Below are 16,676 nucleotides of genomic sequence, written 5' to 3' on the forward strand. Positions count from 1 at the left end.
ACCTGTAATCCATTGTACATTTTCATAAGCAGACACATTGTAAGGGGTGTTGGTTTTCTATTAAAGTCTGGGTCTTGATTTTCTATTAAAGGAGAACTAAATTCAATTGGTCTTTATTTGATTGATATTATATATATATAAATATATCTTCAGTTTTGAATTTAAGCGATATGATTGGTAGCATCACACCTTCCCTAGTACTTAGATAATTGGTATAAATAAGAACTGGGTAGTCAACAGGAGTGTGTCCAAATAATAAAAAAATAAAAAAAATAAATCTACTCTCTTTGGATGAATCAGCTTTATAGTTTGTTAATACCCTGTAAGCATATAGTGCGAGATAGCACAAAATATTTGGAAAGATTGATTGTAAAACTTTTGCATCTAAAGCTCCCCATAGACACAACAATTCTTCTTGCTGAACGACCGATTTTAGGGAATTCCAACCAATCCTTCGAAATTGTCGCGCGGTTAGTGGGATTCGAATGATTGTACATCTTGCGATTTTTCGGCCGACATCTGTCAGGAAATTGATCAGCCAGTTCAAAAAATCTTTGTCGGTCCCAGTGCAATCTATCTATGTTTGCAGGGCCAAGCAGGCAGCTCCACTTTGTTTTCAAGGCAAATTGGTCTTTTTAGTTGATGGTAAATTCGTACTATCATACGATCTTTCTGAGAAAATCATGGTCTCACAATGAGGATCTGATCTTTTAAAAATCTCAACATCTATGGCCAGCTTAAAGTTCAGCCAAGTTCATGTAGAAGTTAATGGGAGCTGTAAGTGGCAAATTTAAAGGGTGTATTCAATGCAAGCTGAAATGATAAATTAAGTCAAATTTCAAAGTATTCAAATGTTTTTCACATTTTTTATATTTGTATTTCGTAATAAAGCAAACATTTAAATTTCCTAAAAATCCAAGTTATTCAAAGTATAAAAAAAAACCTCTTACACTACACAAATTTCAATTCTGAAAAATAATTCCATTGGTGTGCTCCATACACTTTTTGTTTGAGAACAAGGTGAGCACGTGGTTTTGATTTTGAGAGTAGACTACGCCAAATTACTTGAAAATGCATTATTTGTGAAATCAGGTGAAAATGATGTGAAAACTATATATACAGAAACCAAAGCAAAGTATTGTACTTGGTGAATTTCTAAATACACTATTGATTCAATACCCTTTATTCTTCTACTCTAGATTATAAAAAAAAATACCTGTTTTGCATTGCAATGCACAGACATCCAGGTAAATTAGTAAGTACTTGCCCAAAATGTCATTTGTTCAGAATCACCTTAAGTCAAAGTCAAAGTAAACTTTATTGTCATGTCAGCAGTATACGAATACACAGTGAGAGGAGACAACGTGGCTTCAGCTAGTACATATCACAAAAAGGCACTTAGAATACACAATAAATATGTAAATATTTGAAATGTGCAATATATTGGCAGAAATTGGATATATACATGTGTAAACCTTTAGAATTATGCAAATAAATTAACAGTTCACAAAGTTAAGTTCACAGTTCAGGTGTGTCTGGAATTTTAATTATGTTTCTTTATAACGCAGTACCATGCTTAACTGTCTTTCACTGTTCCTTATCTGCCCAACGATTACCATATTTCTATGCCCTTGTACCCAAAATACATGCAAAGTGCCTGCTGAATATTTTTATATGGAATGATGCATAGGGAATTAGTAATTAAAAAGGTTGTTCACCTTTAAATTAACTTTTAGTATGATGAAGAGAGTGATATCCTGATATTCTTGATTTGCAATTGGTTTTAATTTTTATTAGTTGTGTGGTTTTTGAGTTGTTTAGCTTTTTGTTCAGCAGCTCTCCAGTTTTGCAATTTGAGCAATCTGGATGCTGTGGACCACCCTAGCAACCATGCATTGAATTGCATAAGAGACTGCAAAATGAATAGGAGAAGGCCTGAATAGAAAGAGTAATAAAAAATAGCAATAACTATAAATGTGTAGCCTTACAGAGCATTTGTTTTTTAGATGGGGCCACTGGCCCCCATGTGAAAGTTGCAAAGAGTCAGAAGAAGAAGGCAAATAATTAAAAAATTATAAACATAAACAATGGAGACCAATTGAATAGTGGCTTAGAATTAGCCATTCTACAACATCCTATAGGTTAACTTAAAAGTGAACCACTCCTTCAATTAATTGAAAATTTTCTATGTCAGAAGAAATTACCTTCATAAGGGCAGCAATTTCTAAAGTGAAGTGGAAAACAAGCTACTCCATTATACTTTTATACAGAAAGAGTAATAAATATCAACACATATGGTCAGTGTGTGGATTCTAAGCTAGTACTTTAATGCAAAGACTGAAGGTCCATAATCTTATTGTATGCCATAAAATGCTCTGTTTATTTTGCCATGTGCTTACATCATCATGCAGCTCAATATGAATACATATTCTGTGAATTACGTAATAGTAACTTACTATTGAATTATCTAAAAAGCAAACAAATGGTAAATTGGTAAATCAGTTGGCGCAGCATTCACTCTATGGATTATCTAAAATACACACTACGGGGCAGATTTATCAAGGGTCAAAGTAAATTTGAGGGAATTTTCAAAGTAAAAAATTTCTAAATTTTAAGTAATTTTTTGGATACTTAGACCATCGAATAGGATAGAACGACTTCAAATTCGATTCGAAGTAAAATCGTTTGAATATTCGAACATTCGATAATCAAAGTACTGTCTCTTTAAAAATACTTCGCCAAATTGCGAAGTGCTATGTTAGCCTATGGGGACCTTCTAGACCTTCTAGAGCAGTTTTCTAAGTTTTTTTAAGCCAAAGAAAAATCACTTGATCGATGGATGAAATCCTTCGAATCGTTCGTTTCAAAGGATTTCATTGTTCGAACGATTTTACTTCGACCGCAAAATGGTCAAATTCTGTGAAAAAAACTTTGACTTAGAGATTTGAAGTCGCAGTAAAGCCATTTGATGGTCGAATTTCGAAGTATTTATCACTTCGAAACTCGACCCTTGATAAATCTGCCCCTACATATGGCAGTGTAAATAACTGAAACATTTTTTTTGTTATTTATGCACTTAAAGGTATGCTACCCAGCTACTTTAACAGTATTTTTGTAACACATGAATAATACAAGTAATGCATCTCCTCAGCCTCCAGTTGTTTTAAGAGTTGCGACAGGGTGTGTTCAACAATTGAAAATAATATGTACTTTATTCCTTTGGCAATCATGCAATTGAAGTTGTTACCTCAGGGACACTTGCTGGTGTTTTATCTTTTATTATGTGAAATATTAGTATATTCTATATATACACATTGTGATTTGTATTTGAGAATGTTGTGTCATTTACATATAAGATAGTATCAGGACACAACAGAGGCAAGCTTCAAAGACACTTATTTAGCACACAGTTGTTAAGTCCTCTCCTCTTTGACCAAGGGCAGTTGAGAAATCAAACCTTCCTGTCTCCACACTGCTTCTTGATTCTTGAATGAAGGCCAGACCCAATGGAACGAACAGTATCAGGGAGGCAGTGAATTTAGATTCAACATATTCATATTTGTAGTTTTCTTTGTAAATATTCTTTATACATTTGATAGTAGTAGTAACTACTAGTAGTAACTTGTTTTGTATGTGTATTATTTATGTAGATATGTGTATAGCTTTTGTAAATAAATATATATTGTGATTGAACTATCTCTTTCGTTAAAGAACCCTTATATCCAGGAATACTTAACCCTTATATCCAGGAATACTTATGTACATGTGTAGCTGAGAATAAATATACATATTTACATAAATATATCCTTGGTCAACAGAAGGTATCTGTATAATGCTTTGTTTTCAATACACACAAGATAATATTTTTAAAGGTGAATGCAGATAATACCTTTGTATACACAAAAAAGTTCATGTAACATATACTATTTAAAACTTTCTTTCTAAAAACCCACATCCACACTTTTTTTCATATTTACATCTGAAATTTTAAAACCTTTTTCAAATTCGAATCGAATTTGAACTATTCCCTAGTCAAAGTACACAAAAAATAGCTCGAAATTCGAAATTTTTCATTCAAAAATTCACCGCGACCGTTGATAAATCTGCCCTGTAAATTGGGGGATTAAAATTCGAATGTGTGGATTTTGATACCAAAAAAATGTTGAAAACTCATTTAATATTTGGCCCTTAATAAATTTGCTCCTTAATGTGACCTTTTTCTTACTGAACGGAATCTGGCCTATAATCATAGTATCACATCCCCTCCTGTTACCATATATTCCTGTAAAAGGAATGGTCTTACCAATATGGGACCAAAGTGAGACCCTGTTGCAAAAGTCCATATGTATTGCTTTCTAATAATCTCACATCTTTCAAATTCTTTCCCCTTCATGTCTTTGCTTCTTACTAATGCCATGTTATAAAAATCCTGCCCATGTCATCTCCAGGAACTGCTTTCCTGGAACACTTTGTGGCCTATTTTCTAATGTTTGAATATTTTTCCCACCACAAATCTCTAGAAATTTGTGTGTTTACTGTATTTCTTTAAAAGTCCAAATATTATTTGAGATTTATTATGGGGCAGATTTATCAAAGGTCGAAGTGAAAATTCGAATTAAAAAAATTTGAATTTCAAGCTAATTTTTGTGTACTTCAACTAGGGAATTGTCCAAATTCCATTTGAATTTTAAAAAAATCCGAATATCGAAATTTATCATGTACTGTCTCTTTAAAAATTCAACTTCGACCATTCATCATCTAAAACCTGCTGAATTGCTGTTTTAGCCTATGGGGGAGCTCCTAGAACCTATTTGGAGTCAATTGGTCGATTTTGAAAAATCAAGGTTTTTTTATTTTGATTTGTACAATTCGAATGCGCTATTACTTAGATTCGTATGATTCAAAATTTGGACGAATTCAGGCGAATACGGACTATTCACTAAAAAAAATATTCACCTTTTTTTTTAAATGAAAATACATTTTTTTAAATAAATTTTGGTTGGTCTTTTTTATTCGAATTTGAAGTTTTTCAAATTCGAAATCTGCCCCCATGTGTAAAAACCACAAAAAACTCTAATGCCCTATAGAAGTCAATTAGAGCTGTGCTGATCCTATTAGACCATTTTTGATCAATTTGGACTTTTAGGGGTTTTCAGATTTTTTTTGTTAGTAATTTTCCAAATTTTTAATAGGTTTTAATATTCTTTAACGCATTGTCCAGCATTTTTTATACATACATTTTATAATTGGATCTTTTAATAACTTTCATGGCATGCGTAAAATTTGATCTTTGATAAATGGGCCTCTTTCTGTGTCTGTTTGCATACCGGATTATGGGCAGCAAATCACCTTTAAACGAATCTAAAAGCTAGGCTTAGACTTTCAAGTGACTGTAACAACAAAAACCAAGTCCTGGAAGATCATTGCACCTTCCTTATTTTTTTTCTGTCTTAACATTCATTAGATAGGCTGTGCAAAATAAAAAAAAAAATGTTTTCTATATAGTTCATTAGGCAGAAATGTCATCTATAAAGGCTGGAGTGACTGAATATCTAAAATAATAGCCAGAACACTACTTCCTGCTGTTCAGCTCTCTTCGTTTCCACTGATTGGTTACCAGGCAGTAACTTACTATATTAGAAATATTTAATATTTTGCACAGCCTATCTATTTACCCAGTTTTTCTTTTTACACTGAACCAGATGTTGTAATTATTATATGTTTTAAAAAGGACTTGAAAGATTGAATTGAAAATGACTTCATTGACTTCATCATTGTTTCTGTATGAACTGCATTATATATTAAAACATTTCTATGGAAACAAATTTATACCTTTATCTTGTCTATTGTATCTGGTTATTAATGCTACAGTATATAGTACATTAGCAAATTAAATAATATGTTATAAAACTGTTCATAACAGATGGGAATGAACAGATGAATTGGTTATTAAAGCTGACTGCTCAGCATTTCAGTGTCCTATACACTTTAATTGCTATCTCCTTTACAAGAAGTATGATTGTTAATATACAACCCTTATAATGCAATAATGGCAACACATCAAATAGTGCAAAGGATTACAATGAACATAATTCTGATTTCATCACATTTTCAACTGAAGATTGCTACAAAAAAAAATACTTTTAATTAAAATACATGATTAAGTATCTGCAAATACTGAAGGGGTTGTGGGAGGACTCCAATTTGAAGCGAAATATACAATAGAGGTGCAACTGATCCACTCCTGCCATTAGTCAAGGTTAGAACCTTGCCTCAGGCGGCAGCAAGTTGCTGATTACCAGGGGCAACAAAAAGTCACCTCTGTTACTTTAAGAGACGATTTTCAGCATGTATATTATTATAGTAGGTGCTTTTTATTATGCCTTGAAAAATTACATTTGCATCATTAAGGGGCCTATTTATTAAATCTCGATTTTTTTCTAGTAGAGTTTTTAAAGGGAACATTTTTTATTTTTTTAGATGTATTATGTTATCAAGCTGCTAAAAATTTGAATCCAAAAATACTCCAGCTTAAACCTGTTGAAATCATGTAGAGGTCAATAGCAGATGGTCCCTTTAACAATTGGAATATGTTTTTTACCTTCTGGATTCTCAATAGTTTCTGGCTGTTGTTTGATAATCTCATAAAGATTGTTGTTGGATAATCTGTTGTGTTGACAGTTTGATAAATTCTGGTTTTCAGAGCGACAATTTGAAAAAGTTGCACAATTTGAATTAACTCTCAATTTTTGCCACACCTTTTTTTTTTTTTGGAGAGAAGTTTGGTAAACACCAAAAAATTACTTTTTGCATAATAAATGAATTGTCATTTTAATAAACTTTTCAATACGCATTAAATATATCCAGTGTAAGACAGCTACTGCTTTTAATGGCATTTATACTTATAAATATCTATACATATACTTCTAAATATTTAAAATGAATTAATGTATCTTGAAAAGTTGCTTACAATTTTATTTTCTTTGGCTTATTTTCCTTGACTGTGCAAAACACACTTCTTGGGTAGAGGAACATTTTCATATTTTGTTACAACATATAACACAAACAGATTACGTGGCACATTTACTATTGGTCGAATATCGAGGGTTAATTAACCCTCGATATTCGACCGTCTAAGTAAAATCCTTCGACTTCAAATATCAAAGTCGAAGGATTTACCGCATTTCCTGCGATTGAAAGAAAAATCATTCGATAGAACGATTAAATCCTTGAAATCAAACGATATGAAGGATTTTAATCCATCAATCTAACAATTTTCCTTCGATCATAAATTGGCTAGAAAGCCTATGGGGATCTTCCCCATAGGCTAGCATTGATGCTCGGTAGGTTTTAGGTGGCGAAGTAGGTGGTCAAAGGTTTTTTAAAGAGACAGTACTTCGACTATCGAATGGTCGAGTAGTCAAACTATTTTTAGTTTGAATCGTAGTCGAAGGTTGAAGTAGCCAATTCGATGGTCGAAGTAGCCAAAAAATACTTCGAAATTTGAAGTATTTTTTATTCTATTCCTTCACTCGAGCTAAGTAAATGTGCCCCTACATGTTGCATGTCTAAGAAATGTATATGTCATTCTTGAAAGTAAAATAAAAAGCAGCTACTATAATAATATGAATGCTGGCATGCTGAAGACCAAAAAGCCAGTGATATTACCACTACTTAGCTCAAATGAACTGTAGGCTGCAAATCTTAAAAGAAAATGAAAGTGACCAATTCCAGAATTAGACTTAATCAACAAAATAATTGAAGAAAGTCAGTGATATTGGAGCTCATTTCCATTTTAAACAAGAGGGCTGACCTCGCTGCAGCAGGCTATACATCAGGCCCTTCACCTTAAAATGAAAATTGCAAATTCCAAAATTAGACGTAATCAAAAAATGATTTAAGGAAAAGTCCTAAAGACAGCTCATCACCTAATTCATATGGCTTCAAAACGTTTAAATCAAACATACATTTAGCTTCCTAGATATATTCTAGCAATAGTTTAGCGTTGTTATTTTGTCTTCTGTGCTATAACCCCTCAATAGGCATCTTAGTGTCAATGAGCGACAAATATTTTTTTTTTGACGTTCCAAAAATTTTTTTTGCGTTGAACACCTGACAAAACTATTTTTCATACACGTGATAGAATTTGAACCTGCATTTCATATTGTACCGTCTGCATTTGACTTTAACAGATTTCCATAGCCAATAAGACTTGCCACAGAGGAAGCAAAAACACAGAGTGGCATATTTACCATATAGGAACTCGAGGGCCTGTGCCTAAGGTGGCAGCTTTAAGGGGATGGCCCTCAGATGCCTATATTGTAAATAAAGGTTTTGCAAAAAAGTAAATAAATATTGTTAATAAAGGTTTTTCAGAGGTGGGCGGTAGGAGGGGGGGTCTGTCCTGTGGTGTTAGGGCTAAAGTGAGGTCAGACGCATTACGCCATGATGTCACATCCACTTACATCATTGTGTATGCACTGGTCTGGTACCTAGGGTAGCACCAAACCAAAATACACTCCTGAAGCCACCTGCATATGTGGAATTACTCTGATGGTAAGTGAGCAGGCCAGTAGTAATATAGTAATAATCCGTTATCCAGAAAACCAATTATCCAGAAAGCTCAAAATTACAGAAAGGCCATCTCCCTTAGACTCAATTTTATCCAAATAATCCACATTTTTAAAAAAAACTAAATTTTCTCTATAATAATAAAACAGTACCTTTTACTTGATCCAAACTAAGATATAATCAATCCTCATTGGAGGCAAAACAAGCCTAATGGGTTTATTAATGTTTACATGATTTTCTAGTAGACTTAAGGTTTGAAGATCCAAATTACAGAAAGATACGGAAATCCCCAGGTCCAGAGCATTCTGGATGACAGGTCCCAATCCTGTACACCCAATTGTGCATATCAACAACAATCAACAGGCAAAAGTATAACGGTATAGTCTGCGGGGGTCAATTTATATGTGCAGGGCAGCTTGCCTCAATCTGGTGTCTAGGTAAATTACCCCTTATGTGTATTTGAACATATTTTGGACACCACATACTGGTCCAAAGGTCAGCTACATATCAAAGCATCCAGAACAGGATGCCCATATTTATTATAAACTACAACTCTGTTAAAGGGTACAGTTATTACTCAAAACACATCCCACTTCAGTTATGAAAGTACTTAAGACAATTTAACAACCTATTCTAAGAAACCGCTGAATCTATATTTCATTATACAATTACCAAATGGCTGATTGATTTCCATATCTCATTATCTTGGCCTTTCTGCCACTAAATTAATGTTTTTTTTATAATTGAATCTTATTTAGACCGGTTAATTCACACACTCTTTTGCACTGAGGTTATTAACATTGAAACATAGGCCCTTCACCTTTCTCATAAAATTATCGTTTTTATCATCAACATGTATTTATAGAGTGAGAACATATCCTGCAGCACAGTCAAATAGAACGGTAGATGCCTGACATCAACAGATTATATACAAATACTGACAGATAATATTAAAATGATCCAAGCTTTATATTATTAGCATTTTCATATGTGCAATAAGTTATATTTATTTTTAAAATAAATATTACAAGGAAAGTTTTCCAGTATGCCATTGGATATGAATTAGCAATAGGATATGGGGACTGATTTATGTCAGAAAACCTTTCTGAGACAGAATTTTCCCATTCTGTATAATATAAATATCTTTCTAGCATTGATCTAGTTTTACCATTCAACAATTTTTCTACCCAAGGACTAAAAACTTTTTTAGTTGGAAAAAAGAGTGTAACTCAGTTCAACCAAAGGTACCAACAAAGGGTTACACCACAGTAAACAATAAAACTTTACTTCTGAAATAGTTAAACTTCTTGCATGGGTGTATTGGTTCCCCCTGTTTATTTTTTTCTCAACATCAGAGCCACTATTACAAAAGACTCAGCAGGACCATTAAATCTCTGAGTTGTGGCACTTGGAATATCTGTGGCTGATCTTACTGTAATGTATATGTCTCATCCCTGAACATTAACTGCTTTACAACTTCTGATACAGATGCTAGAGTCCTGCGCGGAACCATTTTGTAAGACCAGGACCCGGCCTGAACCTGCAACACGTGACCCGAACCGCAACCTGCATATTTACCCATTTTGATCCGCTACCTGATCCGGACCCACAACTTCCTTATCCGCAACCCGCCGACCACCATCAACAGGAAGTAAAGTTGCTGTAAATCAGAAGTGACCTCATCAAAAGTGGGCGGGGACAAACAAGTTTTGTAAAACTTTAAAAGGAATAAAATATAGACAATATAACATAAGATACGACATTTAGATGAGACCCGAAACCCGACCCGCAACTCGCAGACCCGAATCTATACCCGCACCTGAAAATCCTACCCTCATTCCGCAGGACGCCCGCTTTTTTTGCAGGTAACCCGCGGGTACCAGACCCGCTGCAGGACTCTAACAGGTGCTATTTGGCCCAGCACAAGAGCAGTTGTGGGATGAACCCCAAGCACTTGGTTGGAAGGTTTTAAGTAATTTTTATTCAACTGAATGGGTGCCATAGAAGTACATTTGTGGTGTCTTTCATCTAACCTTTACGCCTTGGCTGTACCATACTGTATTTGCCATTAACCAACATATGGAGGATTAGTTGGAACAAAATAAACACATGCACTGAACATAAAAACTATGTAAATACCCATGTACATGAAATCTGGACCTAATGGGATAACAGCAGACAACTTATAGACTAGGGAGCATGTAGTATAAAAAAGGTTACACAGGTTACGTTTCTCTTTTACAGGGATACTATACATAGATTAGGTTCATCCTAGGTTTTGATGTAATGTAAACGCAAACCTGATGTATTACTGGACAGAATATGCACCAGTGCACCTGTGTTTGTAGCTACCAATCGGAAAACTGTTTGATCCAGTGTTTCTTAATTTAATCAGTAAACAATAAATCATAATAATTATTGTGCCGCTGTGTCAAATATTTTATCAAAATCTAAGTAGATCACAGGAACCCCAAGTTTTAATTGTCTGCTTATTTACTCATAGAAGGCAATTACATACTGTTACATACTGGTTCTCTGCCAAGCTCTTTTGTGCTTAAAGGAAAACACCAAAAAAAGTAAAGTGTTAACATAATGAAAATATAATATACTGTTGTGCTACACTGGAATGGTTGTGTGTTTGTTTCAGAAACACTACCATAGTTTATATAAACATGTTGCTGTGTAGCCGTGGAGGCAGCCATTCAAAGATGAAAAAGGAGAAATGGCACAGGTAACATGCTTTCACAAACTCATAGTGATTTGAAGCAGTTCACTTCCTTCTGAGCAGGTAGAAACATTCCACCCTCCCCCATTTTGCAAAGTATGTGAAATGTCAGGAGATTTCTTTTTTATGTTCTCATATTATCTATTAATAACTGAATATGGATGTTTTCCTGAAAGCGTTGTTATATTATGGTTTCTGTATCTTTACACAGTATAGTTGTGGGAGTCTGTATTGTATTCATTAATGTTAAATGACTGTGAAATGCTTGATCCCGGGAATGTGTCTGATTGCCATTGGGGTCAGGAAGGAATTTTTTCCCTCTTGAAACATAATAGGCACTGGCTTCGGGCTGGGTTTTTTGCCTTCCTCTGGATCAAAACAGTGCGCATATGATTTTGTATTTTAAGTTTTATTTGTCACAGCAGCAGTAGGACTTTGCCAGAGTACTGCACAGGTAAATTTGGAAGAGAGAGAAAGGAGGTTCTCTCCTGTGACTGCACGGTGGATTAATTGATACAGAAGCTGCAACTTCTTGTTCTAGGGGGCAGCCTGCCTGGATTTCTAATCATCGAGTCACTGCAGATGCAGGTCCAGCATCAGGGCTGCTGAACTTCTCTCATGTTGGTGGCACAGCATAGCAGCAAATTCTTGTTAAATTCTGGCTTTAGAATATTGCTGGCAAAGTCCTATTTATTTGATAAATGTGAATAAATGTTGTGGCCCAGCTCTGTCTCCTGGTTTCATTAAGGTATATCATAATGGTGTTCAATGGGATGGTTCAAGGCAAAGGGTCAAATTGCGGAGCCCCCTTGTAAGGTTTTATCTTATAAAAATGTTTTAAGCCATATAACTAGAAGAGGAAGAAAATGTTTAAAAATGTCAGCATTTTCCCTGCTTTCATAAACTCTTTTACCAAGAGTTCCACTCCCTCTTGCTTCATTTTTATACTACTTATATATTTAAAAAAAACTATTTGGGATTTGCTCCTTGCAGCAATGCCCTTTTAATGTTCAATACTGTGCATGCTCTATTGGCCTTGTTGTACCTAATAAAAGTTTCCGCAGAACCAGCAAATTCAAATGCCTTAAATGCATGTTTTTGCTTATTAACCTTGGTGCTACCTTTCTATTTAACTATAAAGGTTTTGCTTTGCTTGCATACAAGGAAATATACAGAGAGAGGTATATTTCTAAAGTATTATTTGGAGGGCAATTTATTAAAGGTTGAATTTTAGTGGTTTTAGAGGTTTTTAAAACTACAATTAAACTATATTCCTCTAAAACTATGAATGCCATGGAATTTATTATAGGATATAAAATGTAGGAACAGAAAAAATGCTGAAAAATGCACTAAAATATATGGATATTGCTAATACCTTTAAACATTCAAGTTTTTCTGACAATCCCAGAAAACCATTAGGATCAGTGCAGCTCCCTGAAAGCTTTTTACTTTGCTCAGTTTTGTATTAGTGGTTTTCACAATTAATAAATATAAAATTTTTAGGAAAAAAAATTTTGATGGGCGTATATAAAAAATTTAACACATAAAAGTCACAGTTTTTTCAGATTCAAGTTCTATTTTAATTTGATTTGAATTTTCGGTTACGACTATTTGCTCGAATTTTAGAATTTTTTTCATAAATAACATACCATTCGAATTGTGACTAAAATCAAATTTATTAGAGTTTGAAAAAATTCACATTGCTCTAAAGTTTGATATTTTATAAATAACCCCCATGTCTCTCTACATGCAGGATTTGTGCAAAAGGCAGTAGTTATTTTGTTTGTACTGGAATCAGTTATTTGAATGAGCTCTAATTCATCTGCAAGGAAAGGGACCCCCCCTATAAGATTTTCTGTATTGGGTCTAACTGTCAATGAATATCTGACACCCAACTCATGCATGAAGACAAAATGCTGAGAGAGGGATTGTGAACATAAACGTGATTATTTCAGAAACCATGCAGAATGTTTAAAATTTTGTATTTACAAAGTTTCTTATTTCAGTATGATAAAGCTTATATTACATAGTTACATAGTTACATAGTTACATAGTTACATAGTTAAATTGGGTTGAAAAAAGACAAAGTCCATCAAGTTCAACCTATCCAAATGAAAACCCAGCATCCATACACACACCCCTCCCTACTTTTAATTAAATTCTATATACCCATACCTATACTAACTATAGAGCTTAGTATCACAATAGCCTTTAATATTATGTCTGTCCAAAAAATCATCCAAGCCATTCTTAAAGGCATTAACTGAAATCAGCCATCACAACATCACCCGGCAGTGCATTCCACAACCTCACTGTCCTGACTGTGAAGAACCCCCTACGTTGCTTCAAATGAAAGTTCTTTTCTTCTAGTCTGAAGGGGTGGTCTCTGGTACGGTGATCCACTTTATGGGTAAAAAGGTCCCCTGCCATTTGTCTATAATGTCCTCTAATGTACTTGTAAAGTGTAATCATGTCCCCTCGCAAGCGCCTTTTTTCCAGAGAAAACAACCCCAACCTTGACAGTCTACCCTCATAATTTAAGTCTTCTGTCCCTCTAATCAGTTTAGTTGCACATCTCTGCACTCTCTCCAGCTCATTTATATCCCTCTTAAGGACTGGAGTCCAAAACTGCACTGCATACTGCAGATGAGGCCTTACCAGGGACCTATAAAGAGGCATAATTATCATTTTCATGATAAATCCCCTTTAATTTCATTAATGCCCTTAAAACAATAAGGTCCTGTATGGGAGGACAAGCGAAAACACTCTTAGCTACAGTCTGTGTCACATTACAACCCATAGTGACCTCATTGATTTTCTCCTGGCCACAAACTTTGTCCTAATCATGCTTCAGGAATGATTTTGTCTGCTACCCAGCAATGGGGCTCAGTCTCAAATAATGTCCTATTGTTTAATTTCATCTACCATGTTGCATTCTCGTCACTGAGGGGTGCCATTACTACATCTATTGGCTCACTTTTCAATATCTGGAAAAGCACTTTAAAACATCTAAAAGTGCATTTGCTCTAACACATTTCTATGTTAATGCTGCAGTGTTGGCCAAATCTTAACAAACATTTGTTTGCAAAAAAATGTTAGATAACAAATAATTGTAACCATAGGACTACAATTTTCATTGTGTATGTATCACTAGGACAGTGTTACCTCAAAGGTAACATTCTAAACAATACACATCCAAGTCGTTGCAGCGCACTCCAAAGGTAGATTATCGGTTAAAAGATCATCCTTTATTGATTTACATTAGGTTAAAAAAGAAATGCTAGCTCATGGTCTGACGCTTTTCGTAACTATGTACTTTATCAGGGATGAAGTACATAGTTACGAAACGCATCAGAAAGCGCGGAATAGAATGAATGTGCGCATGAAAAACCAGAAGCAGCGGCTACAGCTGCGAGCGGGGACCGGACTAGGGGGTAGGAGAAGCTGCCTACCCCTAGTTCCGGCCCTGAACATGGCACAGACAATGATGATGTCTGAAACCTTCCTGGGAGAATAAAGCAGAGCACCTCGAGGAACTGAGAGGCATTGGAAGCATAATTTCATCACCCCAAAGAGGCAATCTATAATATTGCGCATCTTCCGATGGGCATGATTGTACCTATGCTGGGCAGCTGTTTGGGGAAACCTCACAGGGGTCATCAACCACGGCCATACACCATATCCTGCATCTCCTAGAATGTTGAAAGAAAATCATAGTCATTAATTAGTTGTAAAGGTGGTTTGTAAAGTACTTGATATCATTCATGAATATTACTTGCTATGACTTGTGGGAGCTAGTACTCTTTTATTGTTAAGTGCTGCTTCCAGTTGCCTGTCTGTTGTGTTGACTATTAGCATGCTGTAGCTATGTATGTTGAGTAACACTAACAGCACTCAGTCCAAATGTTCCAACTTGCCTTTTACTTTAACTGCATTTAATTGATTAATTACATGTTTGGTGGGAGAGATGCACCCTCCCTTCCTTATTGGTTAATTGATACATGTGCATTTGAAAACTTGTTAGTCTCTCCCCTTAACACATATCAAACCTCTAAAGTAAATCAGGTGGCATTAATTAGAATTAGTGATGGGCGAATAAATTCACCAGGCACGTTTCTCCACCAGCGAATAAATTCGCAAAACTGCGGTGAAAATTAGCCTGCGAAAAAAAAAATTGTCTTGTGTCAAAATTATTCAAACTTGGCAGGTCAAAACAGGTGAAAAAATGGGTTGCTAAAAAAGTTCGATAGAAATCTGATAGATCTCGAATTATTTGTTTTAATCAAATTCCAATTAAATCATTTGTAGTGTCAGACTATACATATTAGAATTCTCGGTTCTCGAAAATCGTATTGTAGCACTCGCATTGGTGAGTTCTACTTAATACATTTTTAAGATGCCAATGACAACTCGAACATCTTAACAAAAACACTCTCTCGAACTTTAATAAATCTTCCCATTAGTGCATTTATTTTTTATGTTTTTGTCTGAGATATAGCTTCTAAGGGGAACATTTTTAAAAGTTAACTAGGGGTTGTTTTTTACTGCTGGCAGCAAACAGCATTTTTTCTTCTCTTTTCCTCTGTCTGCTAGTGCCCCACAAACCTTTGCTTTCTAAACTAAGGTCTGTTGCGTTTAATCAGTATCAGAATCAGGATCAGGTACAGAGGGTGGTTGTTAATGGTACATTCTCTACTTTGAGTAAGGTTCTTAGTGGGGTTTCTCAGGGCTCGGCACTGGGGCCACTTTTATTTAACTTGTTCATTAACGATTTAGGGGAGGTTATTGTATTTAATCTATCAGTGTTTGCAGATGACATATAAGTATGCAGGCCAATTAATTCCATCCAGGATGTGGCATCCTTGCAACAAGACTTGAAAACTGGCAATCTGGGCATCTAAGTGGCAAATGAGATTCAATGTTGATAAATATAAAGTCATTCTCCTGGGTAATAATAAAATATAAAAAATATAAAAATATAAAAAAAAAATGTCCAAGCCACTTATACCTTTAATGGGACTGCACTAGGCAAATCCATAATGGAAAAGGACCTTGGAGTCCTTGTAGATAATAGACTTTGCTGTAGCAAGCAATGCCAGTCAGCAGCATCAAGGGCGATTAAGTCTTGAGCTGTATTAAAAGGGGCATAGATTTGTGGGAGGAAGAGGCTATTCTTCCACTGTATAGAGCTCTGTTAAGGCTTCATCTAGAATTTTCCATACAGTTTTGGTATAAGAAGCATAAATAAGCTAATAAAAGGTATGGAAAATATTAGCTTTGAGGAAAGACTGGCCAAGTTGAGGCTTATCACACTAGAGAAGAGGCGCTGAAAGGGTGTTATTATAACTATGTATAAATATATAATGGGATCATATAATAA

The sequence above is a fragment of the Xenopus laevis genome, chromosome 1S (assembly GCF_017654675.1).
Source record: "Xenopus laevis strain J_2021 chromosome 1S, Xenopus_laevis_v10.1, whole genome shotgun sequence".
NCBI lineage: Eukaryota > Metazoa > Chordata > Amphibia > Anura > Pipidae > Xenopus > Xenopus laevis.